The sequence below is a fragment of the Lithobates pipiens genome, unplaced genomic scaffold, assembly GCF_037356315.1.
Source record: "Lithobates pipiens isolate NorthernLeopardFrog02 unplaced genomic scaffold, aLitPip1_a1.2 Scaffold_27, whole genome shotgun sequence".
Classification (NCBI taxonomy): Eukaryota; Metazoa; Chordata; class Amphibia; order Anura; family Ranidae; genus Lithobates; species Lithobates pipiens.
Window position 1 is genome coordinate 5,597,443 of NW_027507788.1, and position 18,059 is coordinate 5,615,501.

Genomic DNA, 18,059 nt, shown 5'->3' on the forward strand with positions numbered 1-18,059 from the left:
ATACCAACTAGAGTAGGGTTTCTCAACCAGGGTTCCATGAAACCCTAAGGTTCCTCCAGAGATTGCTAGGGGTTCCTTGAGCAATGAGCAATTTCTGCCTCTCCAAAATTTTCTATTGACACTATTGATGGATTTAGTGATCTGTAAGAGGGTAATTCTTTCTAATGACCACAAGGGGCAAGAAGCATTCTTCCCACTGGCCATCACACTAATATATCACGAGTTATAGATATAGTCACTTTTAGTAGGGGTTCCTTGAAACCGTAAAATTATTTCAAGGGTTCCTCTGTGTTGAAAAGGTTGAGAAAGGCTGAACTAGAGGATAAATTGGAGGGGTTGTAAGGAATCCACTGGTTAATGCAATATGATACCACACTAAAAGGGGGGTCCCAGGCCGGCCTATTCAACCTTCATATTCTAATGAGAGACCAGATAGAATAGGAGTAGGATAGGGCCCTTTAACAGATAGCAACAGCAATGTCCAGAACGCAGGGCTGCAATGGCCTTCCCCAGCAGATGAAGCTCTTTGAACTATATCCAAAATATGGCAAGCAGGACAGCTTAAACAGACTAGTGATATTCCTTATAGTAGATTGGGATATGGATGTCTACGTACAGTGTCCTATGCAATGCAGTAAAGTGTTTCCATGCACAAGGTGTCTGTACACAGTGCTCAAGCAAGTTAACCAGGTAAGGATTGTGAACGATGGGCGTCCGCCCTCTCACCAACTGCAGAACTGGATAGGAACCTCCTAAACAGCGACCCTGGATGAGATGTCCTTTCGGGGAGACGAAGAGTGAAGACCCACCAGCTGCTAGACACGGCGGTTGTCTGATCCGTCTGATAAAGTGGTGCCGCGGAGATGTCTCCAGAACAGCAGCAAGCAGAGTTGGGCCCTCCGGGGTCGGGCTGGAGTCACTCGGTCACAGCGTGGTAGGCTGCAGCTCCCTCTCTTAACAGCAGAGAGGCGCTCACTCGTGAGGCCCACAAAGAAGAGAGCGCGGGGCTGATCTGCTGGCCCTTTTGTAGTTCCTCCCAGAGATCTGTTGATGTTGCCTAGGGACCTCTGGGATGTGGCGGTCGTCGGATCCGTCTGATAAAGTGGTGCCGCAGAGATGTCTCTGGAACAGCAGAGTTGGGCCCTAGCCCTTTCTCTTAACAGCAGAGAGGGGCTCACTCGGTGAGGCCCAGGAAGAAGAGAGTGTGGTGCTGATCTGCTGGCCCTTTTGTAGTTCCTCCCAGAGATCTGATAAGGGTCTGCTATGGATCATGGGGTACCCCAAGCCATTTTTTTTTTCATTTTGCCGTGTTTTTTCTGAATTTTCTATTGCCAGCATTCTTTTGTTTACAATCAGCTGTCGGTGGGGAAGTCTGCTGACGGCTGATGACTCATCGGTTGCTAAGGACGTGGGCAGCTGGCTTCCTGATCCGCTCCTTAACAACCAGCTATTCTTCATACAGAATTGGATTTTGGGGGGGACCCCACACCATTTTTTTTTTCATTTTTTGAATTTTGGCAATCCAATCCACAGCTGATGGGCCTGGTATGGATTGGATTGGGGGGGGGGGGGGGTGTGCTGTTGTTTTTTTTGTTTTTTTTCTGAATTTTCTATTGACAACATTCTTTTGTTTACATTTCAGCTGTCAGCGGGGAAGCTGCTGACAGCTGATGACTCATGACTCATCAGTTGTTAACTTCTTCTATTGACGTCGTCCCGTGCACGAGAGGCCTGCGCGCCCCCTGAGGGGCGCGTGCGGCACGCTCTGTGATCAGCGAGTCTATGAGACTCATCTGATCACAGATCGGAGCAAGGGGTTGATCCCGACCCCTTACCACGTGATCAGCTGTCAGCCAATGACAGCTGATCATGTGATCACAACACAGCCGGCAATCGGCTATTTTTCCTCCTCGCGCTGACAGCGCGAGGAGAAAAAAAAAAGCCAGTCACCGGCGGCCGTGATCGGGACATCAGTCCCGATCACGGTAAGCTAGGGACAGCTCATCAGTGCCCACCTGCCCCCCTGCCAGTGCCACCTAATATATGCCAAAAAGTGCCACCCATCAGTGCCCACAGTGCCACCCATCAGTGCCCACAGTGGCACCTATCAGTGCCCACAATCTGCCCTGCACACACAGTGCTGCACCTCAGTGCCACATATCCGTGCCCATCAGTGTCATGTACCAGTGCCCATCAGTGAAGCCCAGCAGTGCCACCTATCAGTGCCCATCAGTCCTATCTATCAGTGGTACCTATCAGTGCCCATCCGTGCCATCTTATCTGTGCCAATCTTTGCCCATCTGTGCCCATCAGTGCCGCCTTATTTTGCATCTTTTTTTATTTGTTTAGCAAAAAATAAAACTCCGAGCTGTAATTAAATACCACCAAAAGAAAGCTCTATTTGTGGGAAAAAAAAATGATAAAAATTTCATTTGGGTACAGTGTTGTATGACCGCGTAATTGTCATTCAAAGTGCATCAGCGCTGCAAGCTGAAAATTGGTCTGGGCAGGAGGGGGGTTTAAGTGCCCAGTAAGCAAGTGGTTAAGGATGCGGCGGCTGGCTTCCCAGCCTGGCTCCTTACCAACCAGCCATTCTTCATGCAGAATTCAAAATCGGTTTATCATTTTTTTTTTTTGACCGATCCAAATTGTTCCTGAAAATTTGGAATTAGTTTTCGAAAACGAAACAAAATGAAACAAATTTCAACGAAATCTGTTACTGTTTCATTTGAAAATTCCGATACATCCGAATCTCTCTAAAAAAAAAAAAAAAAAAAATTGTCTGAATTTACATTTGGACCACATGTCTAGTGAACGGGGGTGGGGCTCACCTGGAGGATGTAACAAGCAGTGTATGTTGCAGTTTGGTTATAACTATGTTGCTTTGGGACTTTATTTACAGTCATTCGTATTTGATTATATGGACCGCTAACCAAAAAAAATGAACACTTTCAAAACGTTTCGCAATTTTTTAATTCGGAATTTTGTTCAGTTTTTTTTTATTTATTTTTTATTTGGATGTTCACATTCCTCTATAGACATGCTGCCATGTTATCCATGGCGAGGATTTCATTTTTTTTTTTTTTTATATATTTTTTTTTTTTATCGTTACATTTGCAGCAGATCCTCTCAGGGAAAAAATAACGGCCGGTGATTAGAATCCTGACCCACCAGAAGACGAGGTGGCAGCTGACGACCTTACCCTTGCCAGCCCCTGGCATGATGTCCCTTGCAGCACAACAATTATGGATCCTTCACTGCGCCTTTTATACGAGAGGAGGAAGTGACACCCTAGGCTGGCACCTGGGCTTTCCTCCTGCCAATCACGCGCCTAGCCATGGCGGTAATCAGCGTTATGCGGGATAGGACGCCAGGGGTTCTGGGCACAGATGGGCAGCTTTGGCTAATGGCAGATTCCAAGTTATCTTTGACTATCGGAGAGAGAGGGGAAAAAAAAAAAAAAAAAGGAGTTCCGAGCCTGCAGCTATGTAAAGCGGAACTCCGCAGTCTGTGCAGCTAAACTGGATCCGGATGAATTGGAACCTCACTCTCTTAATCAACATGGACTATTTTTTAATTCTTATACTGCTGACATTATTAAATAATAAGAAGGTATATTATTTGTGTTAATTTTTTATCTTTTTTTCAGTTGCTTCCTGGTTTGTGGCCTAGGCCATAATTATGTCAAACACCCAGGCCTCCCCCCCTCCCCCAGAGAATAGGTGCAGGTACTCCCCACTTTGAAGTCACCCTTTGTCTCCTCCCGCTAACCACCTTTGAACAGAAACCCCTGCAGCCAGCAACAATAGATCCCCCCACAACAAACTATCCCTCAACAACAATAGACCCCCCACCAGCAGTAATGCAATAAGATCTCCCAACAGCTGGCATCAAGAGACCCTCCAGCAGCCAGCAAAAGTACTACCCACATTTGAGCAGGATCCCCTGCAGCCAACAACCACAAACCCCACCCAAGCAATAATAGAACCCCCCAGCAGCAATAGATCCCCTCATCAACAATAGACCCCCCTCAACAACAATAGACCCCCACCAGCAACAATGCAGAAAGATCTCCCAACAGTTGGCATCAAGAGACCCTTCAGAAGCCAGAAACAGTACTACCCACCTGAATCCCCTGCAGCCAGAAACCACAGACCCCACCCAAGCAATAATAGAACCCCCCAGCAGCAATAGATCCCCTCATCAACAATAGACCCCCCCCCCCCCACAGCAAAATATCCCTCAACAACAATAGACCCCCACCAGCAACAATGCAGAAAGATCTCCCAACAGTTGGCATCAAGAGACCCTTCAGAAGCCAGCAACAGTACTACCCACCTTTGAGTAGAATCCCCTGCAGCCAGAAACCACAGACCCCACCCAAGCAATAATAGAACCCCCCAGCAGCAATAGATCCCCTCATCAACAATAGACCCCCCCCCCACAACAAAATATCCCTCAACAATAGACCCCCACCAGCAACAATGTAGAAAGATCTCCCAACAGTTGGCATCAAGAGACCCTTCAGCCAGCAACCACAAACCCCACCCAAGCAATAATAGAACCTCCCAGCAGCAATAGATCCCCTCATCAACAATAGACCCCCCCCCCCACAACAAAATATCCCTCAACAACAATAGACCCCCCACCAGCAACAATGTAGAAAGATCTCTACATTAGGCATCAAGAGACCCTTCAGAAGCCAGAAACAGTACTACCCACCTTTGAACAGAATCCCCTGCAGCCAGAAACCATAGACCCCCCCCAAGCAACAATAGACCCCCAAGCAGCAATAGATTGCCTCAGCAACAATAGACCCCCGGAAAAAAATCCCCCCCCCCCCCCAACAGCAACAATACAGTAAGATCTCCCAACAGCTGCCATCAAAAGATCCTCCAGCAACAGTACTACCCACCTTTGAGTAGAATCCACCAAGCAGCAATAGAACCACATGCAGCAATATATATCCCTTGAGCAAGAATAGACCCCCACACTAAAATACCCCCCCTCCCAACAATAGACCCCCCACCAGCAACAATGCTGAAGGATCTCCCAACAGCTGGCATCAAGAGACCCTCCAGCAAAAGTACTACCCACCTTTGAGCAGCATCCCTTTCAGCCAGCAACCACAAACCCCACCCAAGCAATAATAGAACCCCCCATCAGCATCAGATCCCCTCATCAACAATAGACCCCCCCCCCCCACAACAAAATATCCCTCAACAACAATAGACCCCCACCGGCAACAATGCAGAAAGATCTCCCAACAGTTGGCATCAAGAGACCCTTCAGAAGCCAGCAACAGTACTACCCACCTTTGAGCAGAATCCCTTGCAGCCGGCAACCATAGACCCCCCCCCCCCAAAGAAGCAATAGACCCCCAAGCAGCAATAGATTGCCTCAGCAACAATAGACCCCCGCAAAAAAATACCCCCCCCCCCCCAACAGCAACAATACAGTAAGATCTCCCAACAGCTGGCATCAAAAGATCCTCCAGCAACAGTACTACCCACCTTTGAGTAGAATCCACTGCATCCAGCAACCACAGACCTCCACCAAGCAGCAATAGAACCACAAGCAGCAATAGATCCCTTGAGCAAGAATAGACCCCCACACGAAAATACCCCCCCCTCCAGCAACAATGCTGAAGGATCTCCCAAGAGCTGGCATCAATAGATCCTTCAGCAGCCAGCAAGAGTACTACCCACCTTTGAGCATAATCTACTGCAGTCAATAACATTAACCATAGACCCCTCCTCAAGCAATAATAGACACCCCCCAGCAGCAATACACCCACTCAGCAACAATAGACCACCACAACAAAATAACCCCCAACAACAATAGACACTCACCAGCAATAATACAGTAAGATCTCTCAATAGCTAGCATCATAAGACTCTCCAGCAGCCAGCAACAGTGGATCTTTCCCAGCAACAATTTGGCCCCAAGCAGCAATGGATTACCTCAGAAACCATAGACCCCCTGCACCAAAATAACCCCCCCCCCCACACACACACCAATAGACCCCCACCAGCAACACTGTAGAAAGATCTCCCAACAGTTGGCAGCAATAGACCCTCCAGCAGCAGTACTACCCATCTTTGAAGCAGAATCCCCTGCAGCCACCAACCATAGACTCCTCCCCAAGCATCAATAGAACCCCCCCCAGCAGCAATAGATCCTCTCAGCAAACAATAGACTCCCCCCCCACAGCAAAATATCCTCCAACAGCAACAATAGAGTACGATCTCCCAACAGCTGGCATCAATAGACCCTTCAGTAGCCAGCAACAGTACTTACCCACCTTTGAGCAGACGCCCCTGCAGTCAGCAACAATAGACCTCCCCCCAGCAGCAATACACCCCCTCAGTAACAATAGACCACCATAACAAAATACCCCCCCCAACAATAGATCCCCACCGCCAACAATACAGTAAGATCTTCCAACAGCTAGCATCATTAGACATGCTAGCAACAGTAGATCTTTCCCAACAAAAATTTGGCCCCAAGGAACACAAGATCCCCCCCCCAGCAGCAAAAGACCGCCCCTGCAACAACAGATCTCAGCATCGATAGACCCTCCAACACACCCCAACATTCCATTCAGTGCTGAAGGTTTTATGGAACGGAGTTCCCCCCATGTTCCTGCAAAAAAAAAAAAAACATCAGGAGGGGAGGAGGGTCTTTCTCAGCTAAGCACCGCCTCCTACCTGCATGTCTAAACTAAAGGCAGGTGGATTCCAGGAAGTAAATGCTACACGAATCATCTGCCCTTACTTGAGATGGCCGTGGATAGACATGCTAGGGGGGGTGTTTTTCCAAAAGAGATTTACCAACCAAATAAATCATGGAGACATGGGTGGATGGGGTGATTTGATCTGAATAATAAAAATGAATTAAAGGGATTGTAAAGGAATTTTTTTTCTTTTCTTAAAATACCAAACATGTTATACTTACCTCCACTGTGCAGCTCGTTTTGCAGAGAGTGGCCCCGAACCTGCTCTTCTTGGGTCCCTCGGCGGCTGTCTCTGCTTCTCCACGCAGGTACTTCTCACGTTCATGCGAGCTCCCTCACATGGTGAGAAGTAACTGCGGGCGCGCTCCCATGATACAGCCGTTCGCTGTATCACACGCCCCCGCCCCCCGGCACTCCGTGTCAGTGGATGTGATTGACAGCAGCGCGAGCCAATGGCTGTGCTGCCTTCAATCCATCCACTCCAGCCAATCAGCGGCCAGGCTAAGTGGGGAAGAGGAAGTCGGGGGCGAGCGCGGGACTTTCGAGGGGTCAGGTAAGTGAAACGGGGGGGGGGGGGGGGGCTGGGGGGCGCCGGCACTGTCGGATGTTTTTTCACCTTAATGCATAGAATGCATTAAAGCAGGAGTCCACCGGGACTCCGCGTTTTTTTTTTTTTTTTAAAGCCAGCAGCTACAAATACTGCAGCTGCTGACTTTTAAAATAGTGACACTTACCTGTCCAGCGCGCCCGCGATGTCGGCACCCGAAGCCGATCTGTAGGTCGTCTGTCGGGTCCTGCCGCCGCCATCTTGGGTATGGGAATCAGGAAATGGAGCCTTTCGGCTTCATTTCCCGGTTCCCTACTGCGCATGCGCGAATCGCGCGGCGCAATAAGGACGCTCCCCGCTGCCTCTGGGATCTGTGTGTTTCCCAGCAGGCAGCGGGGCACTTGCGGGAAGGGGCGGGCACTTGCGGAAAGGGGCGTAAGTTACGCCCCTTTCCGCAGAGAGCTATCCCGGAAGTGGGTGCAGTTACCTGGATTATCCAGGTAACTGCACCCCCCTCCCCCCTGAAAGGTGCCGATTGTGGCACCGGAGGGGGGGAGGGTTCCGATGAGCGGAAGGTCCACTTTAGGGTGGACCTCCGCTTTAAGGTGAAAAAATATTTACCTTTACAACCCCCTTTAAAAAGCATTTTCGATTGTGGCGTTTAGATATAACTTCGTTCCCGATAACCAGAGACCCCCACTAGCTCACAGTCCAATCTTCTTTACATAAATCCATTATGTAAGAAATATATACAATATATATAAATATATATATATATATATATATATAAAATATATCATTTTTTATATATATATATAGTCAGGCAGAGACGGCCCAGAAATAAGCACAATATGTGACTAATACCCTCACTGCCCCTCTCATCATTCACAGAGGAAAAGCAATAAAAATAACATCTTACTCATCTTCCAGACAAGTCCGTCTCTTACAAATCACAATGAAAAACTAAAACAACTTGGAAATGAAATACTGCGAGATCTGCATAACTGGTACACAACACAAGTGTCATAAACAAGAAGTATCCATTACTGTGAAAGGAAATTGCAGACAGGCGAAGGTCATAAAGAAGAACGTACGTAGCCTACAAGAACATAAATATCATTTACAGGGCAGATTCTGACATTAGGATAAAGAGCCGGCACACTTTTGATACATTAAAGTGGACCAGAACCCAAAATATAAGAATTGGCCATCTCTCTGAAACATCTAAGTTTCGTCTTCAGTGCCTCCCTGTGCCTAGGCACTCGTGTTCTGTAGCCTCGTAGCTGTATATTTGCGGCGTGAGATCATCTAAGGCTACTCTTATCAGATTTGGAGGGAGGTTTGGCGATATCACTCCTGTGCTGCTCACCGTTTTCCTTGCTGGAGAGGAAGCTGTACCTAAAGACCTGCAATGAAGGATCTCCCTGCTTCTATCTGTAGCGGGGCCCCCACAGTGGGGTCGCTGCACGTTTCAGCATCCACACATCACCCTGCTGGTCAAACATCCATTTTAGGCACACTTTTTCCAGTCAATGGACTGTCTCTTGCTTGTTTTTGTGGTTTTCATTAGGGGATTAAACTTGGATGGGGAAAAGGGACATGGGATGCCCAAATGATGAATCTTTAGTAATGGAAAGAATGTAGTTGAATCTAAACGGATAGTCTCTGCTTATTCATATCTCCTCCAGCACACTACATGGGATCACTTGCTTTTCTTACTGCACAGTTCCAGATTATGGTCACCATTGGCTCATGGCTAGGCCTCACTCTGAATAAGTCCTAACGTTTTCCTAGTAGCAACCATTTTAGATGAAGATAATTGTGTTAACTGATCCTTGGTGGACTACTGTTCCCAGCACGTCCGATGCAAGTTTTGCCAACTGTCCTGGCTGCAGCAACTTAACTTCTACCCTGTTTCCCCAAAAATAAGACCTAGCGGGATTGTCGGTGATGGCTGCAATATAAGCCCTACCCCCCAAATAAGCCCTACCCTGTTTCCCCCAAAAAATAAGGTACAACACCACAGTCTCTCCCTCTGGCTCCACATCCACACCCAAATCCTGGCATGTCTCTCCAAGAGCTTCACACTGTGCTTCTCACTCACCGACCCCGGCATGGATCCCTGCTGGATGACTTTCCCGACAGTGCTCCCAACTGTCCACTTCCTGCTGCTGTTCCAGGACACCTCTCAATGACCGTGTAAAGAGAGGCTCCCTCCCAGCTCCCGGGCTCCAGGTTTGAGTTCACCCCCCCCCCAGAAAAAGGGTTTCCTCAGACCATGACAGTCTAACACTCCATCATTCAGTTCTTCCACCCCACAACTCTGCCCGCAGCAGGCTGACCATGGTATATATAGGAGGCCTACCCCTTCCAATCCTAGTTGGGGATTGGTCAGGGCTCCCAAATACACCCTACGTCACTCCAGCTCTCTGCCCCGCCTCTTTTCCAGAACCTTCTGAAAACCAGAGGAGGGGCCCAAGAGCTAAAGCACATGTCAATCACCTGCTGCTACACTAAACCACTCCCCTGCCCCCAGATCAAAAACAAACAAGCCTAGCTCACAGCACAGGCCTGCCTAAATTTACCTGCGCTGACAGTCCAAAACAAACCCACTACTTTAGCACCTACCTAAGGTAGAGGGTGCTACATATCATTCTGTGGTTCATCCACCTCTCCTGTTTCTCCCCAATCAATCATTCTTCACCCAGTCTTCAGATCACTAGATTTGGAGTGAGATTTGGGGATGGCACTCCTCTGCTACTCACTGTTCTAGCTGCAGAGGAAGCTGTACCTAAAGAACTGCAGTGCAAGTATCTCCCTGCTCCTGCTTCAAATATTCTGTGGTTCATCCACCCCTCCTGCTGCTCTCTGATCAGTCTTCCTCCACTCTTCAGATCACAAGGTTTGGAGTGAGATTTGGTGATGTCACTACTGTGCTGCTCACTATTCTCCTTGCTGGAGAGGAAGCTGTACATGGGGACCTGCAGTGCAAGGATCTCCTTGCTCCTGCTTCTATCATTCTGCGGATCTGTAGTTCATTCAACTCTCCTGCTGCTCCCCAATCCTTTTTATAACCTTTAGATCACTAGGTTTGGAGTAAGATTTGGTGATGTCACTACTATGCTGCCTACTGTTCTTCTTGCTGGAGAGGAAGCTGTACCTAAAGACCTGCAATTAAGGATTTCCTTGCTTCTATAACTCTGTGGAACGGAGGTTCATCCTCCTATCCTGTTGGTCATCCTTCCTTCACTCTTTAAAATCATCAGATTCAGTGAGATTAGGTAATGACACTCCTATGCCACTTACTATTCTCCTTGCTGGAGAGGAAGCTATACCCGAGAGCCTGCAGTGCAAGGATCTCCCTGCTTCTGCTCCATCCATTCTATGGATCTGTGATTCCTCCCCTTCTCCTGCTGAATCTCGATTATTATCCTATCGATCATAGGAGGGTAACTCTGACTTAAAGAAGCAAAGCATGCCTCTATCAAGATGGCTGTCCGTAGACACAGAACAAGACACGCTTGGGGGAAAATATGACCAACTTTACCCCAGCCCAACTGCGGTATTCAAGATTCGAAAGCTGGAGAACGGTGCTCAGGCTGAAGCGTTCATCTCCCAAAGCATAAGTCCACAACGTATAAAGCCAGCCACTCGGTGTACCCTTGATAAAAAAAAATCCTTTTATTGACTACATGTAAATTGACACAGCATCAGAATTACAATTCATTTCGGCTTATGCAGCCTTCCTCATGCCATGTATGTAGCCAAAAAAATGTTTTTTTAAATCAATCGTGGGCTTATACATTGTGGACTTATGCTTTGGGGGAAAAGATCTACTGCAGGGAACCTACGGCAATATTGCGAGACTAGTCTGTTGACTTCTGCTTGCCTTCTTTGGTCACATTGTCCAGTCTTCTTTACCAGGACATTTATACTCATAAGAAAAAAAAATGATGGATACTTTTGGTGAAAAAATGATATTGGCATTACATAGGAAGGTTGGGTGAGGTGTTCCCCGATGAAAGGTGGTTTCCAAGGCCAGTGTGGCTTAATTTAGGTTGATTCAGATGAAATTTTCTACTTTGCTTTCCTGGCTCCTACTGCAACCAAAGGTTCATGGCTTAGGCAAGACTGATGGGGCTCCAGTTAGTCTAATGCAGGGTTTCTCAACCAGGGTTCCATGGAATCCTAGGGTTCCTCCAGAGGTTGCTAAGGGCTCCTTGAGCAATGAGCATTGTTTATCTCTCAGATAAGTTCCCAATGACACCATTGATCTTTTTAGCTATCTGGGGAGTAATTCTTCCCAATAACTACAAGTGCAAGGAGCATTCTTCACACTGATCATCACCCTAATGTATCATGAGATGAAGATAGAGTAATTTATTAGCAAGTGTTCCCCCGAGATCGGAAAGTTGTTTTAAGGATCTGTGTTGAAAAGGTGGAGGAAGGCTGATCTCATGTCTAAATACAATAGTAGTAGTTGGCCTTGACTCAAGATACGGTTAAAAATTCCCATACTGGCACACCCAGACTGATGTGAAGGGTTAATTACATCTGATAATCATCTGAATTTGCTATATTGAGCACATGGAAGATTTAAATCAGCAACGGAGCAGCTGTATAGAGAACACTCATAAAAGATTACCAGCCAGGTGGTCGCGGAACGCATCGAGTACATAATATGCATCTACAGACGACACTTTTGTGCTCTTCAGCGGCTGTGTGAGCTGATGGAGGTGTCTGAAAAGTTTGGAAAATGTTATGAATAAGTAAACAGGGCTTTGATTCCTAATAGGTCTCGGTAGAAGAGGGAGAAAACTTCACTCTACAGATCTGAGACCGAGTTTGGACAATGGGCACTTTGGGCGAGATGAATGAACGAATGAAATATTTGTAAAGCGCACAACGCGAACTGAATTGCCTCAAGGCGCTGTGAAGAGCTTAGTTGTCATGAACTAGAAGAGGAAGGTCTTGAGTTTTTTCCTAAAGGCCTGGTGGTTTTCTTCCAGGCGGATGTTGGTTGGTAGAGCGTTCCATAGCCGAGGTCCTTGGACAGCGAATCTCCGAGATAGAAAACGATTACATTTATGCATCGGTTGTACTTATCAGGGACACTAAAGCTGGCCATTCAGGAGTAGATGACTTATTCTAGAAATAATCAGCATAGTTCTGCAACTTAGTTCTGCATTATATTATGACTCTGGCACCAGTTCTCAGATGTTGTAGACTGATGGTCAACCATATTGGAAGCAGCCCCCAACATGTGACTCAGTAGCCTAGACTGAGAAACGTTGCCCTAGAGCACAAGCGTGAAGAGGAGGCAAGATATGAGCTCCAATCCAGCATCATGGCCCAAATTCCTTGACTTTTATGTTTGAATCTATCAGCACAAGAAAATTCTGCCATGAAATATGACCCAGCAAAGGTTCTTCATTGTACGGCAATGAAGCACCTCTCCATAACACCCCTGACCACCACTCCTTTCTCTGACTCAGCCACCACCAAAATAACCAGTGTTGGTTAATATGAAGGCTCAGAGTATGTGGTGGAGTCCTCTCTGTTAACCCCCACTTCCCCGAGGAGTACCTACACGCCGGGTCCACAGGCTAGCTCCCCTTGGGTCTAGCGGTTGACCCCCTAGGCACATGCACGGCATTGCGGGTGGAGGTCATGTACTGCCATACCTCCTCCTATTTTGCGTCATCTTTCACCGAGTAAGCGCCATTGGGGGAGCCCTGGAGAGGTATCTATGGGTCGTGGGCAGTTTTCCACTGAACAGACAATGACAGGGCCTCTTTATGGGATTCCAAACTTCAGAGTCCCTCTGCAACCTAATTATGCACATTTCTCATTTCGCCGATGCTGTCAGAACCACAAATCAGCCAAGAGACTGGAATCCTTACCCAGAGGCCTTCCGAAAGGTCTGCTCAATCTACCAAAGCCAAAAACCATATAAAACTTGAAACAAGTTAATCAATCTAATGCTGGGGATTAACCCGTTTAATAACAGCAGCTCATCAGTGCCAGCACCGCGGGGGAGCAATAGAGGCTCAGGGGTGACGGAGAGAAGCAGCAACTGGAGTTACTTTAATGACTTTCCTTAAGAGATTAAAATGCCATGTCTGATGGGGCCGCTATATTACGACTTGCCGCCACTGGAGGGTGACAGTTCGTCTCAATGCCGCACGCTGCTGGTGATAAAGCAGTGAATAAAATCCATCATATTTTAGGATTTATACATCCCGGCAATGTATAGAATTATGGAAGAGATACATTTATAGGAGGATCCCGAATGTTACTGCAAAACCGTTTATCTGAAAAACGATCATCTGTAAATAAATATATCTTTAAAAACTGTCACTAGGTGCTGCGGTGTAAATGCTTTACAGACAACTTCGGGAGGAATACAAATACAAGAAGTGCGCAGAGTTCTTTCAGCTAAAGAGTATACTGAGAAGGAATAATGAAAGTTAAAGTAAAGATGAAGCAGTCACAAAGGCCGGCCAGTTGGGTTCCATCTTCCTAATTGTTGTAGGCAATCATGATGGGACATAAACGGGCATCCAAACTCTATAATATAACTATGAAGGCTTATTTATGAAATGCGCTACATGGACAACCCCTGCGGACATCTGTCCATTACACCTAGGAGAGCTTGATGGACTTCCCAATCAAAAACGCATGGCCATTAATATGGAGTTTCCCCCCTTTTTGACTACAACATCCTCCACTCTTATGTGAATGCTTTCCACAAGATCCTGGAGGGAGTCTGTGGGAATTTGTTCCCATTTGTGAGGTCAGGTACTGATGTAGGGTGAGAAGACCTGGCTCACAATTGGCATTCTAGTTCATCCCACGGGTGTTCAGTAGGGTTGAGGTCAGGGCTCTGTGCAGAACGCTCAGGTTACTCCACACCAAACTGGTCAAACCATGGCTACTAATATGGAGTCCCCCCCCTTCCATGGCCATTCATATGGAGTCGTCGTCGTCCCTTCCATGGCCATTCATATGGAGTCTTCGTCCCCCCTTCCATGGCCATTCATATTTAGTCGTCGTCCCCCCTTCCATGGCCATTCATATGGAGTCGTCATCCCCCCTTCCATGGCCATTCATATGGAGTCGTCATCCCCCCTTCCATGGCCATTCATATGGAGTTACCGGCATTTATGGCTAAAACAGACTCCACTCTTCTGGAAACAGCGTCTAGCAATAACTGCATGTAAAATCTGACAAGCTAGTTTGTACCCGAGTTGATCGATCAACTTGGGTATATCAGCCTGCCCATACATGGTTTGTATCTCGGTTGGTCCCAGCTGAACTGGTCAAGATTCAAACCATCTATGGCCAGCTTAATTAATGACTTGTCACCCGTAGTACGTCCATGGACGTCCTCTGGTTTCAGTATTTATACTGAGATGATGCCTACACCTACAGGCATCTTTCCAATAATGTAGATCTTTTCAGCCCGCGAATCCCTTTTGTAGCAGAAGTGATTAGATTGGCTAATTAGCCACTTGATCATTTCTGCAGGTGCTGTAAAGGGGTCCCACCCCACTCCCGGAACCACCGCCTTTCCTGCGCTCTACCGTCCCCACGCAGAGCCGGGAACGATACAGCCGGCAGCGATTGCTGCACTAAACAGAGAGAGAGGAACTGACGATGTTCCTCTCTGTTTGTGTCACCCAGGAAACCGGGAGTGACGAGTATTCTGTCACTTCCGGTTCCGCCTCTACCTTTACCTGGCTGCTAGTGGCCAGGAAAGCAGCCGGTCAGACAGAATTTGTATCTGTAATCAGCTGCATGGGAGGCTATAGGAGAGATTTCTCCATAAAGAGGACTGGTCACGGCCCATTCTGTCACAAGGGATGGTTGTTCATCCCTTGTGATAGCAATAAAGTTAATCCAAAAAAAAAATATTTAAAGTGCCCCGTCCCACCGTGCTTACGCGCAAATGCGACCACAGATGTTACTCCCCCACGCATATGTAATTGGTGATCGCACCACACATGTGAGGTATTGTCGCGATAGTCAGACCGAGAGCAATAATTCTAGCACCAGACCTCCTGTGTAACTCTAAACCGGTGACCTGTAAAGGCACTTAAAGCGTCGCCTATGGAAAATTTTAAGCACCGTAGTTTGCCGACAGTTCGTGGGCAGATGCAATTTTAAAGCCACAATGGGTTTGCCGCCATTCCAGGGGCAGACGCAATTTTAAAGCGTGACATGTTAGGTGTCTATTTACTCGCGTAACATCATCTTTCACATTATACAAGAACATTAGGCTAACTTAACTTTTTCCAAAGAAATTCTGTTTGATTTTTTCAAAAAAAATGGCAACATCCACCATTTTTTTATTCTATAGGGCCTCTGTTTAAGAAAAAAAAAAAAAAAAAAACATTGTGTATGGGGGTTCCAAGTAATTTTCTAGCAAAAAAAAAATGTAGGAGCTAATATACATTTCACGTGTAAGCCTACAGAAGTTTAGTAATACAAGACTGAATATTTAAATCCTGCAAAAGTCCTATTGTGATTGATTCTCTTTGAATTGCCCTGTTGGGTAATCCAAAGTTCTCTTTTGTTTTCATCTCAGCACTGGGAACATGAGAAGTCTACCTGATTCTATATACAGCCGTGTCCAAAAGTTTTGGGAATATTGATTTTCACAAAGTCTGCTGCCTCTGTTTTTATGATAGCAATTTGCTTATACTCCAGAATGTTATGAAGAGGGATCAGATGTATTGCAATTCATTGCAAAGTACCCCTTTGCCATGAAAATTAACTTAATCCCATAAAAAAACATTTCCTCTGCATTTGTGAAGAAGGCTTCAGGGCCAAGAAAGTCCAGCAAGCGTCGAGACGGTCTCCTACAGTTGGTTCAGCTGCGGGATCGGGGCCCCACCAGTGTAGAGGGGGAGATGGGGCACCGCCAGTGCAGAGGGGGAGATCGGGGCACCGCCAGTGCAGAGGGGGAGATTGGGGCAGCGCCAGTGCAGAGGGGGAGATGGGGCACCGCCAGTGCAGAGGGGGAGATCGGGGCACCGCCAGTGCAGAGGGGGAGATCGGGGCAGCGCCAGTGCAGAGGGGGAGATGGGGCACCGCCAGTGCAGAGGGGGAGATTGGGGCAGCGCCAGTGCAGAGGGGGAGATCGGGGCACCGCCAGTGCAGAGGGGGAGATCGGGGCACCGCCAGTGCAGAGGGGGAGATCGGGGCACCGCCAGTGCAGAGGGGGAGATCGGGGCACCGCCAGTGCAGAGGGGGAGATCGGGGCACCGCCAGTGCAGAGGGGGAGATCGGGGCACCACCAGTGCAGAGGGGGAGATCGGAGCACCGCCAGTGCAGAAGGGGAGATCTGAGCACCGCCAGTGCAGAGGGGGAGATCTGAGCACCGCCAGCGCAGAGGGGGAGATCGGAGCACCGCAAGCGCAGCGGGGGAGATCGGGGCTCCACCAGTGCAGAGCTTGCTCAGGAATGGCAGCAGGCAGGTGTGAGGGCATCTCCACACACAGTGAGAAGGAGACTTTTGGAGGATGGCCTGGTGTCAAGAAGGGCAGCAAAAAAACGAATTCTTCCCATAAAAAATGATCAGGGACAGACTGATATTCTTCAAAAGGTACAGGGATTGGACTGCTAAGGACTGGGGGGGAAGTAATTTATTCTGATGAATCCCCTTTCCGATTGTTTGGGACATCCAGAAAAAACCTTGTCCGGAACAGAAAAAGGTGAGCGATACCATCAGTCCTGTATCATGCCAACAGTAAAGCATCCCAAGACCATTCATGGGTGGGGTCGCTTCTCAGCCAAGGGAGTGGGCTCACTCACAATTTTGCTTATCAACGCAACCATGAATAAAGACTGGCCCAAAAACATCCTCCGAGAGGAACTTCTCCCAACCATCCAAGAACAGTTTGGTGAGGAACAATGACTTTTCCAGGATGATGGAACAACTTGCCAAAAGGCAAAAAGTGATAACTAAGTGGCTTTGGGAACAAAACATTTGGGTCCATGGCCAGGAAACGCCCTTGACCTTAATCTCATTGAGAACTTGTAGTCAATCCTCAAGATGCGGATGATCAAAAAACCCCCCCCTACAAATTCTACCAAACTCCAAGCATTGATTATGGAAGGATGGGCTGCCATCAGTCAGGATGTGGGCTCAGAAGTTAATTGAAGGCAAGCCGGGGGGGGGGGGGGGGGGGAACGGCAGAAGTCTTGAAAAAGAAGGATCAACACTTCAGATATTGACTCTTTGCATAAACTTCATGTCATTGTTAATTAAAGCCTTTGACACTTATGAAAAGCTTGTAATTATAGTTGAGTATTCCATAGTAACGTCTGACAAAAAAAGATCTAAAAACGCTGAAGCTGCAGACTTTGTGAAAATTAATATTTGTGTCATTCTCAAAACTTTTGCCCGCGGTCGTACACCTCGGTCCAATGAACTCTACCTCAAGCAGGTACGGTAGTTGAATATATAACCCATGCAGAGCAATCCACCTTGCTGCCCTCCATCCCTCACCGGCAATAGAAATCTCTTCGGTTAGCACCTGCAATGAAGCCGAGAAGTGGAGAATTGACATCCCACAGAGACAGAAAAAAGGTGACACATTTACCAGGAAACACAGGAAATCCTTCAAAGTTGTATGTTAAAGCAAGAGGGCGATTATCAATACAGAGCGGAGTAGAAAGGACTGTTTAGAGGCTCATTTGTTTGCCTTTTTTGTGCATGGGAATCAACGCTTATTGTATTGTAGCTCCTTGAGCCGCCTTCCTGCCGAT

The 18,059-nt window shown here is 47.5% G+C and overlaps 1 protein-coding gene across 1 annotated transcript in view; it reads right to left on the reverse strand.

Annotated features, from left to right (window-relative positions):
* The window catches only part of IGSF21 (immunoglobin superfamily member 21), a 674,741-nt gene that overhangs the window by 75,301 nt on the left and 581,381 nt on the right, over window positions 1-18,059 (reverse strand). The window lies entirely within an intron of this gene.